Source organism: Ochotona princeps, chromosome 1 (assembly GCF_030435755.1).
Source record: "Ochotona princeps isolate mOchPri1 chromosome 1, mOchPri1.hap1, whole genome shotgun sequence".
NCBI lineage: Eukaryota > Metazoa > Chordata > Mammalia > Lagomorpha > Ochotonidae > Ochotona > Ochotona princeps.
Window position 1 is genome coordinate 123,206,839 of NC_080832.1, and position 20,890 is coordinate 123,227,728.

A 20,890-nucleotide genomic window follows, 5' to 3' on the forward strand; every position below is an offset into this window, starting at 1 on the left:
TGGTTCTGTTTCCTTGAAGACCCAAAATGCAGGTATTGATTTTATGATAAAGTCACAATGTGTGTGAGTTTGGAAAATACATACAAAATACTGCTTGTAAGCAAAGAATATCAACTTTTAGCAGAATTTTAATTTTAATATTTTAATATTTGAATTTGAATTTGGGTCATCCTGAAAGCTCATGTTTTAGACATAACCTTACACCCCTATTTTTTTTTAATCTACATGAGGTTGATCATAATTTTACAACACTGTAAAATATGAAATAACATGCTTATGAAAGGCTTTCTGTAAAACCTGCAGTAAGAGCTTCCATAAGCAATTCCGTGGTGTAAAACAGAGTCAGGGACAGGAATGCCTTTCCCTGCAGTGCCCCCGATTATCAAGCTGACGTTGTGCAGGTGCAAGCTGAAGATTAAACAAGATCAGCTCACGAATCACTCCTGCTGAAGAGTTCCATGGAGTGTTGCTTGCATTTCATAAAGAAAATCATTCCCCAAGAGATGTTTGTAACCCCTTCTGTATATCTCCAAGCACACTGCCTGAGTATTTCCCCAACTATGATGTTTACTGCAACTTCACATGCTCATCAAACAGGAGTTTAACCTATGATGTGATGCATAGATTCATTCATAACATTGCGAAGAGCTAGTTCTGAGAGTTACCTTGAGATATCTCATGGAAAAAGTTGAAGTTTCCTTTTCCAAGTAGAAACCATTATAAAAAGGAAAGAAAGCCTATTTTTCCCAACACTGATATGGGAGAGATTTTAACTAATGTGTTGACGCTAAGGGATAGCATCTGAGACGTCCAACTTTGCTCTTGAGTTTTTCTGGAATTCTATGGCTTTTCATATTTTTCCTTGGTTCTTATCACTGCTATTTTAAGCGACTTTGCCGTCACCAGTGAGTGAATGAAAACTCCTAAGAAGACATTCTTCCATTTTTTTGTGGCAACTATTGTACTGTGTGAGGCAGGGACAAAAAGTGATGGCTGCAGTAGGAGCTGGTTGGGAAATGATTATTCTTTCCTCCCTTTTCTGAGCTTTGATTCTACACAACCCTCCCTTCATTTGGGGGAGCTAATGTCTTCCTTCCACCTTCTTCCCACTCCTCCCTCAGGTGCCACACTGTGCCCTTCTACCTTCAAGGCACAGTGGCCAGTTCATAACCACTTTGAGCATCATGAGAGGTGTCATAATTATTTTCTAGGTGGAAATAGAAGGTTAGTTACCCTGTGGGCTTGAGGTGGCCATTATGTTTCAAATACAACCCTTCTCTTGTTCTTCAGGGTTTATTGGCCAACTCATGCTTGTCTTTCGGAAGCATGGGCCTTTGTTAACTCAAGAGCTTCTTGTACCTGCTTACTCTCTTGGTTCAGAAGACACTCCTCCTTCTGTGCTTTAACTATGGCATCTTTTGCATTAGTTGCTGCTGTTGAATATTTTAAACCAGTCATTGTGTCAAAGGAAATGTGTTAGCATTTCTGCTATTGGTTATTTACATCTCTCTCTCTCTCCAAGCCAGGGACGAAGGGCTGAGTTCCTCCTGGTCATGTGCTTCTCCTCTCCTCCCCACACACCACTGTTCTCTTCTGGGCAGGGCAAAGACTCTGGCCCATTTTACGTTTGAACTCATTTTGGAAAATGAATGGGTAGCAGAGGGGGAAAAAGTTCCGATCGCTAAAATAGCAATTGCTGGGTTTAATGAATATAATCCCCTCCTCCCCCTCAAAAATAGCCAGAAATAGATTATTTTTTAAATCTCAGTGTCTTTTTATAACACAGAGCCACAGTATTGTGGTGGAAAATGTGGGTTCTGTAGCCAGAACGGTCCGGATCTGAATTTGGTCCCTTGTAATTGCTATGTGTCTTCAGACGGTGTCTTACTCTTGTGCTGCTTGCTTGGTCCAAGTTTAAAAGGAGGCTATGGGTGGGTGTGGAGTTCGGCTGCCACTTTGGATACTCACATCCCGTACCAGAATGCTAGTTCAAGTCTTAGTTATTTTTTCTTGCAGTCTAGCTTCTGCTAATGGGCAGGCCGCCAACCAGCTTAGGAAACCCAGATTGGGTTTCTGAATACTGGCTGCAGTCTAGGCCAACTCTCCCTGGTGTGGGCATTTGGGGAGTGAACTAGCAGATGCAAGATCATCTGTCTCTCTTACTCTTTTTTTTAAATTTATTTTTTGTTGTAAAGTCAGATAGAGAGGAGAATAGACGGAGAGGAAGACTCTCTCTGATGATTCACTCTCCAAGCAGCTGCAACAACAGCCAGAGCTGAGCCGATCAGAAGCCAGGAGCCAGGAGCCTCTTCCAGGTCTCCCACATGGGTGCAGGGTCCAAGGCTTTGGGCTGTCCTCGACTGCTTTCCCAGGCCACAAGCAGGGAGCTAGATGGGAAGCAGGGCAGCTGGGATTAGAATCAGTGCCATTTTGGGATCCTGGCACGTGTAAGGCAGGAACTTCAGCCACAGGCTACTGTGCTGGGCCCTTGTCTCTCTCACTCTTGCTCTCATGCAACCTTTAAAATGGATTTATTTTTTAAATAACAAAATGGAGGTAGGAATAGCCCCCACTTCAGTTGTAATGCAGACTGCATGGATTATAGATATAAAACCCTAAGAACCTCGGCACAAAGTAACTGCTGAATTCCTGTTATCTATTATTAGAGTAATATCGCATGCCAGGTCCAGTCCCATCAGTAAAATGTCTCTCAGGGAAAAGACTGTGGAACAGTTTGAAGGGTTTTTCAGACAGGACCAGGAAGAAGATGTTTTGCTCTCATTTCCTCTCTAAAACATTGTCCTATTTACTGTTATAAAACTCCTTTGATTAAGCACAATCTTCAGAAGATATTTATCAAGATAGCTGCGGGGTTGTATGTTTAAAACCAGATGATTTAGAGGCAATGAGATAAGTAAATGACTGGCAAGGCTGAGAACCCTTGACAACCCTGGTTGGAACCCTACGTTCCAGAAAATTCTCAAAGTGGGTGGCTCAGTCAGCTTCCTTGCAGAAAGAAAAAGCCATTTCGGACTGGAGGAAATTAAAATATTTGCCATTATCCTGCAAGAATTGCTCAGCCCACATATAAACTAAGGGTTGCTGTCACTGCATCAGGCTTTGAGGAGGGGAAGTGAAGATAGGGCTGGTGGAAGGAATTAAAAATTACTCATCCAAACTGTCCTACAACATTGTGTGGGGGGTGGGTTCTGGCAGGAAGGCCACAGTGTCTGTTCCTTCCACCCCATCAAGATTATCCTGCAACCTGACGTTTCTTAATCTGAGTTTATTTTCCAGGTCATTAATTTGATTTCTCAATGTTTTGCAGCCTTTGGAAGTCTCCATTAAAAACAGTATCATCAACATCAATCGTTTCATTTCTTCCTTATTTTGTCCCTCCTGTTTTTTTTTTAATCTGTTTTCTATCACTATTTTTGAAAAGTATCTGGCCTGTTTGCATTAACTGAAGCCAACCCAACTTAATGAATCAATTTTGAGTTTCTCAAGGGAGACAAATGGAAATCCAGGCAGACCTAGTTCCTGGGTTGTGGAAGCCAAAAGAGGAGCAACGTTCAGGTGTATTTTTTGTCTTTGCAGTTAAGCTCTGCAAGAAACAAAACTGACTTGCAATAAAATAAAGGACAATGCAGGCCCAGACATCCAAAACCCTGGTTACCCTGCACCCCAGCACCCACATGGGGAACCCGCGGGAAACCAGCTGTGGTCGCTGCAGCCACCTGGGGAGTCGATCAGCAGAGCCAAGATCTTTGTCTCTTTCTCTCCTTCTCTCTAAATCTGAATTTCCAATAAAAACAAATAAATCTTTTAACAAAGAACATGGCATGTAAAAGCTTCTTAGAGAGAGAGAGAGAGAACAATGCAAGGGAAAAGTATCACACCCCCCACCAGCAGTGTACTTCCATTAACTGTCTTTATCGTTTCTCAGCACAACCATGGGAGTATTTCCCTTAGCATCCTGCATGCTCTACTCTTATTATAAATATGGAGGGCATTTCTTTGCCTCTGCTTTAGGCAGATTGGATCTCCCAGAATATTGAAACTCCTAAGTGAATCAGGTTTTAAATTCAGAAGAAATTAAACTGAATTCCAGGAATTTCCCTGCTTTGCTGTTTAAAACAGAAAGGAGTTCAAATGGTGTGCTGAGGTCTTGGGCAGTAGGGCCCCCAAGCACCCAGACCATCCTTTGTTGCCTTCCCAGGTGCAGTAACTGGAGCTGGATGGAAAGCAGAGCGGGCTGGACTTTGAACCAGCTATCTGATAATGAGATGCCAGTGGTGTAAGGATTTAACCTGCAGAACCTTAAAAACCTTAAAACTGGCCCTTATTTGTTTAATTACTAGGTCTGGTTACGTATAAAACTAGGGCTAGCTATCTAGGAATAAGCACACTTAGTTTTATTTTGTTTTGGTTAGGGTACCTGAGGTCTGAAATGACTTGGCATTCTCCATTCTTACTGACTGCTGTCAGGGAAGCCCTGGATGTCTTCACCTAAACTTGGTTGGTTCTTGAAGACTGTTCTCAAACACTTCTGCTTCCATGGTGATCCAAAGCAGGACAGCAACTTTCTGCAGAGGCCTGACTCCTATCCCTTAGCCATTCGAAATCTCGCTTGTTAAGCATCACTGTCACCTGCCGAAGCGCTTCACATGAGAGCTAGATATTCTCAAAGGATAAGGGCAGTGATAGATAGGTGATTCATGCTATATGATCTTATAATTAAAAAAACTTCAGGGCACAGTGCAATAGCCTAGAGGCTAAAGCCCTTACCTTGCACGTGCCAGGATCCCATATGGGCGCTGGTTCTAATCTTGGTGGCCCCGCTTCCCATCCAGCTCCCTGGTTGTGGCCTGGGAAAGCAGTCGAGGACTGCCCAAAGCCTTGGGACCCTGCACGCATGTGGGAGACCTTGAAGAGACTCCTGGCTCCTGTCTTTGGATCAGTGTAAGTCTGACTGTTGTGGCCACTTGGGAAGTGAACCAGCAGATAGACGATATTTTTTCTCTCGCTCCTCCTCTCTGTATGTCTGACTTTCCAAAAAAAAAAAAAGAAAAAAAAAAGAAAGAAAGAAAGAAAGAAATCTTTTCTAAAAATTCAGAATACATTTTGCTTAAAAAAAGACTTATTTATTTTGGAAAGGCAGATTTTCAGCGAGAAAGATCTTCCATCCACTGGTTTACTCCCCAAACAACCACAGTGGCTGGAGCTGAGCTGATCCAAAGCCAGGAGCTTCTTCCAGGTCTTCCATGCAGGTACAGAGAGTCCTAAGGCTTTGGGCTATCGTCTACTTCTTTCCCAGACTACAAACAGGGAGCTGAATGGGAACTGGAATAGCCAGGACACAAACCAGTGGCCATTTGGGATTTCTGTACTTGGAGGTGGAGGATTAGTCCATGGATTCTGGGTCTTGCATTTGCTCTTAAAGATGTTAGGTACTTCTGTTTTCATGTTTACTATGAAAATTTAGTCAAGCTGTAAGGCAACTGAATTGGAATGTTGTGATTCCTCAATGTTCCTTTAAGGAAAACAATGAAGTATTCCTACAGTTGAGGTTTTGGAAGCAGGATGAGAACTCTGCCTTTGCTGCAGTCCCAGACTCCAGAATGTCATTTCTTTGTATCATCTCCTCCTTCCTCACTCAAAGGCAGAAGAATTTCTTTCTCTTTTTCTGTTTTCCCTCTGGAAGTCTGAGTGGGCTGCTTCTGTCCTCCCATAGCTTCTCAAACCTGTCTGCCTCATGGAGTCCTCCCCAGCAACCAGAGGAGGGAACCCAGGAGCAGGTGGTGACTGAACTCAAGAGAGAAGTTTCCTACAGCTTGTTACTTAACAAAGAATGTTCTGTCTCAGCTATGCAGTCCTTGGGGACTGCTGGCAGCGAAGAACGGTCGCTGGCATTATCCAATAATGCCCTAGTCATAAGACAACTCCATATCCATTACCGCACTTGGTGCCCACTAGGAATTTCCAGGGTAGGTGTATTAATCAGTTTTCTATTACTATGGCAAAATATTTGAGTTGGGTCACTTATAAAGTGATTTATCTCAGAGTTTCATGGTCTGAAAGCCCAGAGTGTCTGGTGCTCATTCTGATGAGGGCCTCTTGGCTGTTATACGCTGTGGGAGGGGGCACCCATGGTAGAACACATGTGAAAGGAAGAGCCACTTAGCAGGACAAGAATCCTGCACAAGGCTGGAGTCTCAGAAGAACTGTGCTAATACCTGCCTAGGGAAGCATCCATAGTGGCCTGATTACCTCCTACCAGGCTCGCCCTTTTAAAGGTCTTACCACCTTTTATTTGTATTATCATAGTGTGAGCCACTCTTCCAGCACATGAAATTTTAGGGGAAAATGCTGAAAGCATATCCAAATTTAGAGAGAACATATCTGAAGCTTGAAGGTGAGTGTCTTGAGATCGCTAGCAGAGCTAGGATTCCAAATTATCTTCTTTGGGACATTCTTTGTTAAGTAACAAGCTGTAGGAAACTTCTCTCTTGAAGAGTATCAACTCAGTCTTTGGTATGAATTCATGGTAGAGGCACAGGTAGAGCAATGATAGGATACATTTCTTTTTACTGCTATTAAGCAACTTCCCTTTGTAGGTTAAGTGATTTTTATATTTTAAAAGCACTATACTTTAAAGTTTCTTATTCTGTTGTAATCATGCAACGGCTCAGGAGCTGAAATTTTGCAAAGCAAACTTAATAGTATATAAAACAATTTATTTCAGGAATCCATGATTGGGCACTTAGAATTGTATCCATATTCCATTAGTAAATTAGTAGAAATATGGGATTATACCAACACAGACAAAATAACAAGTGGAACAATTCAGTAGACACTCATGAAAAAAATTTTTTAAGGAAAAAAATAAATACTTATCAAGACCCAATGAGCAATGTCATGCTAAACAAATTTCCCACCACATTCAGAAACGATATTGCTACCATTATTCAGAAAATGACGTGGAGCCAGTTGGCATTGGTGGGGCATTTTGATAGGGAGGAGAGAGCATTGCAGAATAGGTACCTGAGAAATTTGCCCTCAGATCCTGGGCCAAGACTTGAAAGTTTACGCATGGGACAAGATTCTGTGACACCTGTTGTAGGGAGGCTGAGAGCTGAACAGAGATGGTAGATATGACACAGAATTTGCAGACATTGAAATGGTGGCCCATCCAGAGTACAGAACCATTGCTGAAAACATTAGGTTTTAGTCAGAGTTCCAAGAGAAGTCCTGCTGTATGAATCAGGACCATACCCGAAAGTAAGGGACGTATGCTGGAGCTCAGGTCAAAATGGAAGGAGACTAATTTAACAAAGCCCACAACAAAATCTGATCAGGTCAAAATCTACTAATTACACAAGTGCCTACTAAAACAAACTTCAACACACTTTAAAAGTAGACAATACAATCTGTTCTCTCTGCAATGTCTAGCATGCAATAAAAAATTACTAGACCTGCAAAGAAGCAGATGGTTAAATCCATCATCGAGGGTGAAATAAAGGAAACAGACCTTGAAATAACCCAGATGCTGGGAGTAACAGATAAAAAATTTAAAACAACTATTAGAAAGATGCTTAAGGATGTGAACTAAACCGTGAGCAAGAAGGAAGTAAGGAATCTAAAAATATTACAACTATTTAAAAAAAAGAAGAGCCAATAGAAAGAGCAGAGCTGAAAAAATCCTGAAACAAAAGACCCCCTGGATAGGTTTAATAGCATAGGATACTACAAAAGGAAGTGTCAGTGAGTATAGTTTTCAAACTGCTAGACACACAGAAGATTGAAATACAAATGACCAAAGCCTCAGAAACTCAGGGGACATACAAAGTGTTCTATTCTATTGTCAATGGAGATGTAAGACAGGAGATAACATAAGGAAAACTTGTAAGTAGTAGTAGCTGGGAACTTTTGAAAATTGATGAAAAACATCCATCAATAAGAAAATCATACACAGGTAATCCTCATCAAACTGTTGAAAGCAAAGCTCAAGATAGAACTGTAAGGCGTTCTCGGAAGAAAAAGACACGTTATGCAGCAGGGAACAAAGATAAAGATGATGAGTGACAATTCACAAGCAACAATCAAGGCCAGGAAGTAACGGGATGATTCATACAACAGAGAATTCAACAGCTGGAGAGAAAGAAAGTTCTTCAATAAGTGAGGTTCAAGTGAGTTTCTGAATCCAAGCGTCCGAGGGAATTCATCACAAGCAGTTTGACTTGAAGAGAAGCTGGAAGGAAATATTAGCAGATGAACACCCAGTTATACAGAAAGAAACAAAATCCCACCCATTACTGTAAGCAAATTTCTTAAAAAGAAAATTATTTACATCAGTTATAAAAGCACTGCATTGTGCATTTTATCATATCTCTATGCAAACAAAATATGACAATTCACAAAGGATGGAAGCATGTTGAATTGTGCTGTGGTAATAGTTTTAGGTTTTACTCTGAAGCATTACATTATTAATCTAAGTAGACTGTGACAGATTAACAGTGCACAATGTAATTCGTAGAGCAAAAGTATTTTTAAAATATAGAGGAATAATTCAACACATAGAGAATCTACAAATGATGATACCACAGTTAAATGTCCACGTGCTAAAGTCCAACCCATACCTTACCCTGTATGGAAAAAGTTCATGTGATCAAAGATCATAGTTCAAAGATTTGCCTTTTGGAAAAAGGTTTCTGGAAGCAGGATTTAAAGGAACGTCTCACTGTTGAGAATACAATTTTTCTTTATGTACCTATCTACATGTTTTTCAAAAGTTTTAGGACTTACACCTAACAGCGTAGACTTCATATTATATACATTTTGCCTAAATTGAAAATAGAACTTAATACTCATAACAAATATAACTGAATCATGAAGAAATAGAAGGAAATCTTTATGTATGTTACACAAAGAACAAGACATAATATATAAATAGATGCAAGAATAACAAATTTTTAAAATCAGATTTCTAAGTTAACTGGATAAAGAGCAAGAAGGAGGATCAGTATTACAGAAAATACAGAAATTTTTCTCAGGTTTGAAGGAAAATGTTCTATTAATGAAAACAGGTGTAAAATGATGAATTATATAAATAATTCTTTGTTATAAAATAACCTCTACCCTATTTGTTAAAAAAAGTTTAAGGAAAAATTCTAAAAGCTTTTAAACAAGATTCAGACTGCCATTAGATATTAGAAGAGTATGATAGAGAAATAGCTTTAAAGTTACCAAAGAAAATAACTTGGAGCCAAGAATTCTATGATATATAAATATGTAAGTATCTATGTGAATATTCATAGTGTATGGATATATATGCATACGCATATAGCCAAAAGGAGAAACAAAAGAAGAAATTGTTGAAGAACTAGGCATAGAAAGGCACATAATTATGCAGTAAGTAACAATTAAATGAAGGAACTAGACTTACAAGTAGCTCTGCCACGTGTAGCTCTACAACCACTCTCCCAAGAGCAAGTTAAAAAAAAAAGTTATAGTATGATGCAATGTGTGTTAGCTGAAATTATCCTTGTTATGGTTAATATTATCATCAGAGAACATTCTTTTAGAGTTCCTTATGTGCCATTTGTGGTGTTAATTCTGTGTTTTAGTCTATTTAATCATCATATAAACTCTGTAGAGAATGACTGTCACCAGTTTACCAAGAAGAGAACTGAGTATAGAAAGTGCTTTATCTCAGGTCTCAGAGCTGATAAGTAACAGAGATGGAATGTGAATCCAGGCTGAACAGTAAGTTCAAACTGTATGCTCTACTGCCTCTTTGCGTTAACTTTCTGGTTACTACAACAAAATACCCAGAACAAGATGTTTATGAAGGAAGTAGGTTTGTTTGTTCCTCACAGTTTTAAGACCTCAGAGTCCAAATCAGTGTGGGTAGATTCCATTTGAACAGCAAGAGGTGAAGATGAAGGATGACAGTGGTAGAATATGTGCAGAGAAAGGATCCCAATGCAAGCTGGAAATCGGAGGGTAGGACGTAACAACTCAGGTTTTCTAACCAGTCCTTTCAGGAGAACTATCTTACAGTGATACACCCCTGATGACCTAAGGCCCTTTAAACAAACCCATCTAAGTCTCCACCCTCTCACTATTATCAACTATGATTTTGGGATTCAACCATTTGCATAAATGTGGGAACCACAGTCTCTGCAAATCATAGCACCCTTTATGGTGTTGTCTTACTCAGCAAATGTAGGAAAACGTGGTCAGGAAGATTCATCAATTTAATTAGAGTAATGATCTTGGAGCGGGGAAGAAAAAGAATCAGATGAGGGAAAGATACCAATTTCCATTTGTAATATTTTATCCCATTAAATAAAGCAAAGCAACTATGGCAAAATAGCGTGTTGAATCAAAATACAAGGTATATGGAACATTCTGTAAGATTATCCCCTGTGATTTGCCACACGTGCAAGCTAATTTAAATCAAAGTGATGAAGCTGCAAATTCTTTTCAGTTCTTGTATCTGTACATAGATGAGAGTCAGTGAATAAAATTGTTTTGCCAAGACTCCATAAAAGAACTGCGAGCCTCATGACCTCTGATTCTTGAGTAAAGAGACTTAATTTTATTGCTGCTTGTATTTTACAAGTAACTCATATTTCATATCAAGATGATAAATCCATAAAGAGCCAACCAACAGAATGGCAGAAAATATTTGCAAACTGTACATTTGCTAAAGGAACAATATCCAGAATCTTTAAGGAGCTCAAGAAGTCTAACAACAAAACAACCTAGTTAAGAAATGGGGTAAAGCTCTAGGGCTGTCCCTCACCCCCAGGTGCTGGTGTAGTTTGATAGAACAGCAGCAGCCCTCTCCCCTGTCTCTGCTGAGGATGCAGAAAACAAAACAAAACACCAAAACAAACCACTGAAACGCATGTCCCATTCACCTTCCTCCATACCTGACCTTCTCCCCCCTGAGCAGAGGCCCACATGTGTGTGCATCCCTCTCAACCATGCAAGCAATATTCAAAATAAATTTTTTTAAAAATGGGGTGAGGGTATGAATGGGCATTTTTCAAAGGATGAGATACAGTCAACAGCCACATGAAAAGATGCTCAGGATTCCTAGCCAACAGAACACTGCAAATAAAAACCACAGCGAGCTTAAACCTCACCCCAATTACAAAGGCTGCCATCCAAAAGTCATGAAAGAACACTGGCAAGGATATGGGCAAAGAGGTGCCCTAAAACATTGCTGGTGGGAATGTACTGCCATCATGGAAGACAGTGGAGATATTCCTTAGTAAACTAAAGCTAGAGGCACCCCCTGACTCAGCCATTCCACTCCTGGGGATTTACTTAAAGGGACTGACATCAGAATTTTCTGTGTGCCGTGTTTATAGCATGTTACAGGTAGGACGAGGAATGAACCCAGATGTCCATTAACTAATAATGACTGAATACAGAAAGTGTGATGCATATATACACGACAGAATACTACTCACTGTAAATGGGTGCTTAGGGAAAGAAGTCAGTCCCTGAAAGACAAAGTTGATGCATTTTCCCCCTGATTCATGGTAACAAATATATAGAGCACAAAAATGTGTATTAGCAAAATTGACATTTTGAGATTTGATTCGTGTTTAGAGTGATTGTCTACAGTCTTGAGGAACAGTGGTTTTTCTACTTGTTGAATTCTTTGTTTTGTGCAGGGTGAGGCTTATGATTGTAAAACGTATGGAAGGCATGTCATCCCAAGCAAGATTTCTTTAAATGAGAGAGGATGGGGGAGGGTAGAGTGGGACTGTCACTGTGTCTTTAGTATTGTTTGTGCAAAACCATGAAGCTTGTTCTCTTTAGCTACATTTGAAGGTTCTTTTAAAAAGATGGTGATTATACAGTTCACCATGGTCAACGTAGTGTTGGAAGTCTTATGACTCAACTCCTCGATGCAGTGGTGGCTCAGTCTCTTTTGTGAACTCGTTTTTAGAATTCGAGTATCTCACTAGCTTCACTGGACCAAGAGCCACAGCAAAGTCTCTCTAAATGAGTTGCTCATAAAAGCAGAGAGCTTTTCCAAGGCAATCGATCATGTTGTTTACAATGGAATTCAATTGTTAGCATGAAATTTGATTCAGTCAGACCTGCCAGTGGCACCATATTGTTGAAATTTCATTTTTGTGCACTCCTTATATGGAAGTGACATTAAAAAAAATCCTTATACTCAGTCTTCTTAGTTTCATGTATCCGGCAGTTAGTTTGACTGGGTCCTCACAGGGTAGGGGAGCAGTCAGCCTCATAATACCTGATTTTTAAGCTTTCAGGGCTTTATGTTAAACACAGCACTCTATTCTAAGTGGGAGTGAATACAAAGAAATATAGGTTAGGGTGTCTATTCTCTAGAACTTTCCAGTTAGGAAAAGATGTGCAACATTAACATAAACAGCTATAATGTAAGTTAGAATGAAAGATCTCCAGTGTGTGTGTCCAAGAGATACACAACCAGCCCTCCAAATGTATAGGTTCTGCCTTGGTGATTCAACCAACCACAGATTGGGCATATTTTAAAAATTCTATCTGCTGACCATGGAAAGATTTTTTTCATGTATTTATTCCCTAAGCAATGCCGTATCACAAGTGACTATACATTTATAGTATAGTTGGTATTAGAAGTCATCTATAGATTTGTATTATGCAAACCCCATGATATTTTACATGAGGAACCTAAAAATTCATATATTTTTATACCTGTGGGGTCCTGCAACCAATCCCTTATAGACACCAAAGGCAATTGTACAACTAAAAGGCTTGTGAGATTTAGAGAAGGAAGTTAAGGGAGTTAAGGTAGGTTAGCAGGAAAGACTTTTTTTTTTAAAGATTTTTTAAAAAGATTTATTTTATTTTTATTTGAAAGTCAGATATACAGAGAGGAGAAGAGACAGAAAGGAAGATCTTCCATCTGTTGATTTACTCCCCAAGTGGCCACAACGGCCGTAGCTGCGCTAATACAAAGTCAGGAACCCAGAACCTGTTCCGGGTCTCCCACTCAGGTGCAGGGTCTCAAGGCTTTGGGTCATCCTCCACTGCTTTCCCAGGCCACAAGAAGGGAGCTGGATTGTAACCGGTGCCCATATGGGATCCCAGTGCATGCAAAGTGTGGACTTTAGCCATTAGGCTACTGCGCTGGGCCCAGGAAAGACTTCTTAATGATCATGAAGTTTTTATGAGATTCTTTGAAAAATCAGGCATGGGAACTGAATATGGAAGGTAGTGGGATGGTAGGCACTTTAATTTTTATTTTTATTGTACATTTAAGAGAAAGATCCTATCTGTTGGCTCACTTCCCAGGTGCTCACAGTGGTCAGGGCCAGGGCACTACAAAGCCAGGAGCCAGGAACTCAGTCTGGGTCTCCTACATGGTCTCCTGGTTGTCGGGGATCTGTCCCCTGTGGTCTTCCATTCTGTATTATCAGGAAGGTGGAGCTTGGAGTGGAGCTGGGAGTTGACCCTTGGTACTCTGTTGTGGGAACAGAATATCTCAATCAGTATTGCATCTGGTTGGCCAGATGTCCACCACTTTGTGAGGTTTTTAGTAGATAAAATTTCCATCACTGGGCAAAAGAAAAGAGTGTTGGCTGGGAACAAAATGGGAAGATTCAGATAAGGATGAGGCTAAAACAGGAAATGAAAGATGTGATTGACAGGCTGATTTTACTGATTTAAGGTGAGGACTGGGATGATGTATGGTCTTGCAGCTTCAGCAAACAGAAGGTCAAACCATGGAAGACTAACCCTCTGTTCCGTGGTCCTTGGGGGAGGCTCATTTCCATGCTCCACAGTTGAGCAGGTAACACTGAAAGCAGATTTTTGCCTTTGCTTGTGACTTTCAAGAGCATTGAGTCCTGTATGTCTTTTCTGTTTAGAATAAAGCTTCAGACATGTCAACACACTCCTCCTGTCTCATTGGCAGACTGGAAGGTACAGCACCTTCCGGAACAAACACTGCATCATTCCTAGCTCGATCGGGGATTCCCTTTTCTCCCAAGCTATATTTCTCCATCTGAGATAACTGGATCTGAACAAATTAAGAATGCTTGTGGGATCAAAGTGTAAGGAATGGCAGTGGGCACTGCATGGACAACCAATAATACGCACCATGGGAACGAACCTGTGCAATGACACAGGTTTGCAGCGATGTTGAGCTTGTCTAACACATGCACAGATCTAGATCCAGGGGAAGCTGCCCAAGGGCCAGGCTGAGATGTCTGAAGCTTTAATCCACAGCAAAAATGCCTTTGTACAGGAAAAGGATACAATCAGAAACAAGTTTTGGAGGCTCAAAAGAAAGACACTTGTGGGAGAGGAGAAATTGTACATTTATCCAAGAGTAGTATGACTTCTTGTCAAAAGTACGTATAATTTTCCCTGGCTTTCCTTTATCTTTGGATTTTGTTAGTACCCCTTCTTTCATTCCTCTCTTTGGCATTGGGTCAGTTCAGCTCAGCTTGAACAGCACATGGAGCACATCTGATTTAAGATAAGGACTGGGATGATGTATGGTAAACGGATAAATCACAAATAACAAATAGCCTCTCATGCTACTCTGAGGGGCTTTGTATAATTGAAAAAAAGGCAACATGATCATTTGGACCAGTGGTGAAGATGCTGCTAGGGGTGTCCGCCTGCCATGTTGTGATGCCTGGTTCAAGTCCCATCTCTGTTTCTAATTCCAGCTTCCCACTAACGCGGTGATGGCTTGAGTGTTTGAATCCCTGCCACCCATATGGGACACAAGTATTGATGTCCAGGCTCCCAGCTTTGGCCTGTACTGGATCCAGAATATTGCTGGCATTTGAGGGACGAATTGGCAGATGGAAGATCCCTGTCTTTTCAGTCACACGTTGTCCATTTCCATGCCCTAGGTGTGGTGTTTTGCCTTACCCACTGCATGGTGTACATAGTTCCCTAGCTGGATCCCCTGTTACTCTCTCCTCTTGCTCAGTTCCCTGCCTCCATATCTCCAGTCCTTATCTCTCTTTGGTCCTACCCCAGCCATTAGGACATTTCCAAGGAAGTCTGGAGCTCGTTGCTCTTAACACACAGGATCCATCTCCTCCCATTCGTGTTCATGTGGTTTTTTTCCATACATCATTACCTTACTTGATCCAGACACATAGTATCCTTGTTCCTATGTTCAGGAGGAAGTGAGATTATTGAGATTTATGTTTGTTTTTTTAAATGTCTGAAATATATTTAGGAGTTGATATTTACCACCAGACTGTAAGAGGGTCCAAAATATCATAGGATGAGATTTAGATCATAAAATATTAATGCTGTCCCATGACTGACAGGTGCTAGGCAGTTGGGCTCCACACTCCTGTCTGGGGCCTGGGAGATCAGCCCCTGCCCAGGTCCAGCTGATAGAGGTCTGTGCTCTCACTGTGCCTTTTCTCTGGTGCCTCTACATCTCACCTTCCCCTACCACAACCCTCCACCCTGCCCCAGCCAGATTCACTGCGAACTGAACAAATGGGTGGCCTTCAGAAGGGAAAAGAGAGGAGAGGCCAAGGCCAGGCCTACAGAAACTATCTTTTCTCCTTTGTCATTGCCTTAAGCAATTCTACAAACACCTGTTAGTAGCTCAAGGAGAAGGCTTGTGGCAGGCAGCTGAACCCTAAGGTCAGTGAGATGAATTCAGAAGAGGTCCTCCACCAGGTTTGTCTTCAGGATTAGCATATATGGGGACACCTTCAGCTATCTGTTTACCCAGATTTCCTTCAGCTTCTATGTCACTATTGTCAGACAGGAGGCACTGCATGTGGGACTGCATATCCATACCACCTGCCTTTTTGGAGTTTGGGGTGTACTTTCTCAGCACCTGAGAAAGGTGGCTTTGTTGTGTTGGGAGACTGGACTGGGCTAGAGGCACACACAGTCTGCACGTGAAAGCCACAGGCAGAGCTCCAGTCCTGATCGCCCAGCACGTGAAATGCTGATCTAGGATGGGAGCTACCACCACCCTGCTCTTCCCCACACCCCGTCCCATCTCCCAAACCCTTTGTTGTGGCTCCATTCCAGGCAAACTGGGCTTTTCCAAGCAGAGTCAACCGATTCGCTCTCCTAGCATTTACTTGGGACATGCCGTCCTGGACTTAAAGCTTTCTGGGTGAGCCTTTTCCTCTAACTGCCTCTAGCACGCCTTCTTAGTATTGAGCAAACATCGATTCTGCCGATGTCATGATTTTGTCAATATGAACTGAAAATGTGCTGGCTTGTTTTATCATCACTAACAGCTTTCTTAATTAACCCACTGATAGAGTCAACAGCACAGTTCACTGTTCACTGTTGGCTCTGCAGCCACCGCAGAGCCAGGATGCTCTTGGAGAAGTACAGAACACTTGCCTGAGGTTGTTTTGTTTTCCAGTAAGAAGGGGGTTGGGGGGTGGGGAAATCACCACCGCAGTGAATTTGACTTAATTGCTAAAACTTCCTTTGGATTGTTTTGCCCCCGAGTAACAGCCCTTCCTTAACTAATAGCTTTAATTATAGCCACCACTAGTTATAAAAGTGTACCTTTTTTCTTGACTCGGTTTGTTCCAGCAAATTCTAATTATGAAACCAGGGAACAGGAAGTCAGCTTTACAGGTTTCCATTAAAAAGGCCGAAGCTTATAGATTTACCAGCTATATGAGAGTTCTTCAACAAGTTTGTGGAAAATGGAATGGAAAGATTAAAATTTTTTTCACATTAAAAAATGGAAATCTGTGCATAGCTTTTTATAATACACATTTCCAAGAATTTGGGGAGGGGGGCCTCGCTGGCATTTCTTGCTTTTGGAATCAACCCATCATGGCTTCAAATCTACTGGACTCTGTTTTGGTGGTTTGCCTGACATATACGCAGATAAAGAAGTAAAGTAAGCATTCGGTCCTCACGGAATTCATCTTTAGCGGGTGCTGAAGTTGAAGATGTTGTCTTCCAGCTTTAAGATGAAATGTAAATTTCCCACTAAACCCAAATCCTTCATTTCAAAAAGTGGACCAGGATGGTACAGTTATGGTTTTAAAAATCAGCAGGCAGCTAAAAAACCCAACACACGCCTGTTTTCTGGCTCTGTACCCAGCACATTTTCATGTGATCATGAAGAAAATAACATCTTCCTACACTTGAGGCTATTTTGTAAGATTTTTTTTTCTTTGTTAATGGGATGGTTTATCTGTCAGGGACCAAGTGAGGTTTAGGGCTGGTGAGAAACTGCTCCAGTGACCGTCTGTGGCTGCATCGCTGCCAGGTGAGGACAGTCTCATGTCTGATGACACATTGGAGCAAGATTGTGCAAACAGCAGGGAAGTGTTTCTAGACTGCTTTGCCTTTGCTTGCATCACCCAGCTTATTTCCCTCATGTTCCCATGCAAAGCTGCTCTTTTTCCTTCTTCGAAAAATCCCTTGGTTCCGCCCCCTCCTGTGTGATGGTGTGGGATGACCATTCTCCCCCTAAGCCCTCCGTGGGCAGCCTGTGGTTGGCCTCATTCTTGTATCCCAGGGGACATGAGGAAGGAAGGACCTTTCACAGCATGTGGCCCCCATGTGTGGACTGGGGATAACTGGGTGGGCGGTGACCACTGCCCGTCCTTGCTGTAATGAAGGTGGACAGCCCTACCCACAGACCACAAGAATTTCCCGCCGACTCAGTTGCAATGTTTGATGCTGGCAGATGATTTCCAACCAGCGCCTGTGTGCGCCTGATGGGAGGCTAACCCACAAGTTTCACTTCTTGGAGTGAGGTTTTCTCACTCTCTTTCTCAGTGTTCAATTTTAATTCGTAAGTCATTAGTCATTTCTCTGTTCTAGAGATAGCAAGCTTTCTTGGAGGGTTCCTTGGGAAAGAGAACATTAACATAAAATTAATGAGTACATCTCGGAAGGGGTGATGTGGACTGGCTGTTTTAGTTCGTTTTCTGTAACTATAGTAAAATACCTGGGACCAGGTACTTATAACCGAAAGAGGTTTTATTTAGTTCACAGCATGGTGCTGACTCTGGCTCATGGTGACACTATATATGTTGTGTAAGAGAAGGAGAGAGAGACCAAACGGGGTACCAGAGACGGAGAATGGCCAGCCTGCTCTTTCTACAATAGCCCTTTCCACAGAACTAACTCAGAATTCCCTTGAGGCTGCCATAATCCCTTTTGAAAATAGAACCAGCGGGACCTAATGTTATCAGAAAAGCCCAATGGTTCTTTCCTCAGCTTAATATAGAAATTAAAAGGTGGGAATCAGTTGCAGACAGAAAAATTTAATTATGAAGGGACCAGATGAGTGGGGACAGAAGAGGGAAGGGGAAAACACCTGCTGGGAGGTGGGGTGCCTCTCGAAAGGAGAGAGGGAGAGACCCCAAAGGTTTGAGGAAGGGTCTTAGGCTTTTAAGCCTTGCCTGACCCCTCCTTGTTGGGTGGGAACCTACAGGTAAGATGTTTCCCATTGGTGGTCTTTTAATCAGTTAGGAAATGGGTGGGCAGTGCTTGTGCCACCCACTTGAAGATGTGGCCAAGAGCTCAGCAGACCAGAATGGTCTCACCTTATAAACAGAAAACAGCAAGACCTAATAACATCCATTTTTTAAACAGCGGGCCACCTCTTCACAGCACCACACTGAAGCCTCCAAAGATGAATGCCTGGAGGAGAAACCACTTCCATACCACAGTGCAGACAAGGTATGCTGGTGGGAACACACCACAATGGTGAGGGGTCAAGGGGTCAGGAGAGGCAAACCCAGTTCCACTGGGAAGAGCTGGGGAGGTGGTTCTGGTGTAGGAATTGTGCAGCCTGAAAAGTCCTCTGGGCCCACGCGTGGGTCTGAGTGGGTATGCTGAAACTGCTAAGCCCAGGAATGCAAGCACAGAGCTGTCGGTCACTGGAGAAGATCTTCAAAATGCCATAGGTGCAAAGCCCCAGACCTGCAGTGGCACGCTGATGGTGGCTGTGGGTCTGCATTAGGGTGCTGCTGAAGGTTAGGGAGCCACCAGTGGGATGGTCACATAGTGCCAGTTTCCTCTCTGAGAAGTAATAACCTGGGTAGCTGATAGGGATTGAGGAGGATTGCATATCCACCCATCCCTGGAAGCTCAGGTCAGGTGTAATCTGAGAAACAAAGGATGGGGCTGACTTCATTGGTACCCAGAGGCCACAGAGATCATTTAGTTCTCACTTTGCAGGGGAGAGTTCATTAATCCAGAGCAATTTGTCCTCATTACAAAGCAAGTAATGAGAAGTATATGGTGCTGGCAACCAGGCCATTATCTTTCTGTCAAAACCTGAGTTTCCTGGGGTGGGTGTTTGACACATAGTGTCACCTATGAGACCTCCACTCCATATGGGAATGCGTGGGTTCAGTCCTTATTCCAGATTCCCACTAATGCACAGCCTGAGGGACAGCAGGTGTTGGCTCAAGTAACTGGGTCCCTGGCACTCACATGGAAGACCTGTAATTGCATTTTAGCTCCAGTGTCAGGTTGGCCCGGCCTGACCTTGGCTATTGTGGGTATCTGGGGAGTGAACCAGCAGATATGAGATCTTGTCTCTCTTAGTCTTACTGACTTCTAAGTAAATGAGAAATAAATAACCTGCTTCTCCTTCTAAATGAATTTTTTTTTAAAGTCTATGGTTTTGGCGAAGGGATACAAACTTCTTCGTTTGGAGTTTTGAGATTAAATGAATTTTTCTGTTTATTTAATGAGATATATGTTACCAGGTTTTCTTCAGTCACTAGGAAATCCTAGTTGTTTCTTGGTAAAATGACATCAGTAATGAATCTCTTTACTTCTGATCCTAATCCCGAATCTCTCTCCCAGGCGCTGGTCCTCTGTGTCCACTATTGATGCTACCCCTTTTCCTGGATGGTCCGTGAGCACTACCCAAACAGCCTGGTCAGAAGCTAATGGCTCTCCTGGGCTCCACCCAACCAAACCCCTCTTCAGAACTGACCTCTTGGAACTCCTCCCCTCCCTCTGGCGCAGCCCGCCAGCCTTTCCTCTCCATCACACGATGTCCTATTTTTTTTCCTGGCTCGTTAAATCCAATTTTCTTTCCTCTTTTTCAAACCCCACCATGGCTGAAGTACTTTAGGCATGTCTTATCTTTGATTTGGACTGTGAGAGTCTCCTGATTGGCTCTTGGGTTGTTCTCCCATTGCAGATTCAGAACGTATACCTGTGATCTTGTTACTCGTTAACACTGCTCTCTAGGCTGCCAAGGTAACCTCCTACCCCTTCGTATGTAATGAGGGCTGCACGGCCACTCACTCCTGTCTCAGGCTTGCCTCTCTCCCTTCTTCCTTCCTGCCTGGCCTCTAGGTGCCAGCCAGCCCCAGCTCTCAGACATCTATCTTTTTCATGCCCCCCACTCTGCCCTTGGGAGTTCCCTGCCCTGGGAATGTCCCTGTCCTAGCCTAGTGACCACTGTCAGTTTTGAGTGTCTCTTCTCCAACAAGCTCTTCCTAACCTCTCCATTGCCTGGGAGAGTTCCACCTGAACTCCATGTAGGTTTCTACCCTGGCACTGCTAACATTTCAGGGCAGCAAGTTGTTTCATGTCTGTCCTTGCTTTGTGACACTGAGGACAACTTGACGGCTTCTAAGCATATCATATTTATCCTTGGTTTCCTAGTAGCAAGCACAACACCTGTCATATAATAGGTACTGGATAAGCATCTGAGAAGGAAAGAAGGAAAGAAAGGATGGAGAGAGGGAAACGGAGAGAGAGGAATGACTGAGTGGAGACAGAGAAGGAGAAACTGTCCCAACATACAAGGATATTTCAAGAAGTTTATGAAAAAACAGTCAAAAGATAAACTTATTTTGGCACAAAAGTTATTGGAAATCCAGGGAGTTTTTTCAGAATATAAAGGTCC

General features: G+C 42.3%; 1 long non-coding RNA gene across 2 annotated transcripts in view; it reads left to right on the forward strand.

The window, feature by feature from the left end:
* LOC131481871 (uncharacterized) overlaps positions 1-18,697 on the forward strand; it is an 81,503-nt gene extending 62,806 nt beyond the window's left edge. For both annotated transcript variants that reach the window (XR_009246602.1, XR_009246601.1), the window contains one exon: positions 18,610-18,697. This is a non-coding gene — a long non-coding RNA (uncharacterized LOC131481871). The remainder of the gene's footprint in view (positions 1-18,609) is intronic.
* The last annotated feature ends 2,193 nt before the right edge of the window (positions 18,698-20,890 follow it).